The sequence below is a fragment of the Eulemur rufifrons genome, chromosome 7, assembly GCF_041146395.1.
Source record: "Eulemur rufifrons isolate Redbay chromosome 7, OSU_ERuf_1, whole genome shotgun sequence".
In the NCBI taxonomy this organism is placed as follows: domain Eukaryota; kingdom Metazoa; phylum Chordata; class Mammalia; order Primates; family Lemuridae; genus Eulemur; species Eulemur rufifrons.
Genome location: NC_090989.1, coordinates 144,470,313 through 144,472,650, shown reverse-complemented (window position 1 = coordinate 144,472,650; position 2,338 = coordinate 144,470,313).

Sequence of the window (2,338 nt, the reverse complement as noted above, 5' to 3'; positions counted from 1 at the left end):
TTTCTCTTACAATGTGAATTGAACATATTTTCATATGTTTAAGTCCTTTTTAATCTTTTTAATATCTTTTTCTAGTGAATTATCTGTTATATCTTTTGCCTATTTTTTTCGATTGGCTTTAAAAAAAAAAATCTCACCTCTCCCATTTTTTAGATTTTTTTCTATATTAAGGATATTGGCCCTTTATCTGTGACAGATTGCAAATATTTTTCCCCATTTTTTCATTTGTCTTTTGACTTTGCTTATGGTATTTTTTGCCAAGAAAACAGATTTTAGTTTTATGTAGTCAAATTTATCAATCTGTTCTTTTATTGCCACCAGATTTTGAGTCATAGTTAGAAAGCCTTTCTCTACACCCCAGGCTATGTAGGACTCCATCCATGTTTTCTTCTCGTATCTGTATGGTTTCGTCGTTTACAGTTAGACCTTTGATCCACTTGGAGTTTATTCCATTGTGTGGCATCAAATAAGGATCTGGTTTTATCTTTGTTCCCTGGCTATCCATTGTCTCAGCACCGTTTATTAAAAAGTCAATCTTTACCCCAGTGATTTGAGATGCCACCTTCATTGTATACTAATTTTCTATATGTACTTAGGTTGATTTCTGGGCTTTTTATTCCGCTGTGCTGGTCTATTCATGCATCAATACCACACTGTTTTAATTATAGAGGCTATATAGTATGTTTTTTTTTTAAATCTAATTTTATTTTACTTTCTGCTGGCTCACCTCCTTCTCCTCCTCCCTGTAGTATGTATGTTTTCATGTGTACTAGGGTTACTATCCAACCCCCACTATAGTTTTTTTCCCTCAGTATTTTCCTAGATATTCCTGCATGTTTATTTTCCCATATAAACTGTGGTATCAACTTGTCTAACCTCAGTAAAAACAAACAAACAAACAAACAAACTGTCCTCAAAGTGTTCTCAAAATTTGAATGAGTTTCCAACATTTAAAATGGAGAGACATCACATGAAAATCTGGATTTCTGGTTTCTCTTGAAAATTGGGATGCTCTGTCACACAAGCATTGATCTTACAGTGGAGAGCAGAGAAGCAACAGCCACCTGTAGGCAGGTCCCTGCTGCTCCCTGACCTCTCACCGCTGGCCTTCTTCACACGTTTAACTTCCCTGTGTGGCACCTGAGTTGGTGACTCTGGCTGTAAATGAGCAGAAAAGTGTATTTCAGGCCCACCCTTAGTCCTCCGTTTCTCCGTCTCACCACAGGAGTGTTAGGGAAGGGATCTGTGTCTGCTTTGTTCATGGCAGTGTCTCCAGGCCTCAGAAGAGCACTTGGGACCTAGCTGGCACTAGGTAATATTTGTTCAGTGAAGGAATATTTATAGATAGGAAATAAGAAACCATCAAAGCATGTTCCGTCTTCAGAAAACCATTGAAAATGCATCAGATAGAACCAGCACAGCCCTTACAGAGGACAATTTGGCAAGATTTGTCAAAATCACAAATGCATAGACCAGTCATCCTCACAGTTACATTTCTAGAAATTTGGTATTTGCATGCAGAAAAAAATGACAATGTACAGGGTTAGTTATTGCAATAATAATAAAAGATTATAAAGAACCTAAATTTCCCTCAAAAAGGGACTGATTACATAAATAATGATTTACCCATCATTAGAACAATGGAGTATTATACAGCTATAAAAAGAATAAGGATGCTATCTATGAATGGAGAGGAAAAAACACTAGGTGCAGAATAGTGTATATAGTAGGTTACCTTTTGTGTAAAAAGGAAAAAAAAAAACAAAAAATCTATATCTTTGCTTTAAGTACATAAAGAAAATCGATGGACTCATAAGGTTAGTTGAGCGGAGTGGAGGAGGTATGGTGAAGACACTGGGCAGATGAGGACAGGGTAGGAAGGAAAATTCTAACTCTCTCCCTCTACCTTTTTCTCTTTTTCTGCTCTCCCATCTCTCTTTCCAAGACTCTGAGGAGTAGGTTTTAAACCAAATATTTATATATACATATATAATGTGAAGATACATACAAGTACACACACACACATATAATAGTAATTGTAACAACTGTTAAACTAAAGTGATGGCCAGGTGCAGTGGCTCATACCTGTAACCAAGGCACTTTGGGAGGCCAAGGCAGGAGGATAACTTAAGGCCACAAGTTTGAGACTAGCCTGGGCAACATAATGAGGCCCCTTCTCTACAAATAAAAACAATTTTTAAATTAGCTGGGTGTGGTGGCACATGCCTATAGTTCTAGCTACAGATGGCTAAAGCAGATTGCTTGAGTCCAGGAGCTGGAGGTTGCAGTGAGCTATGATTGCACCACTGCACTCCAGCCTGGGCAACAGAGTGAGACT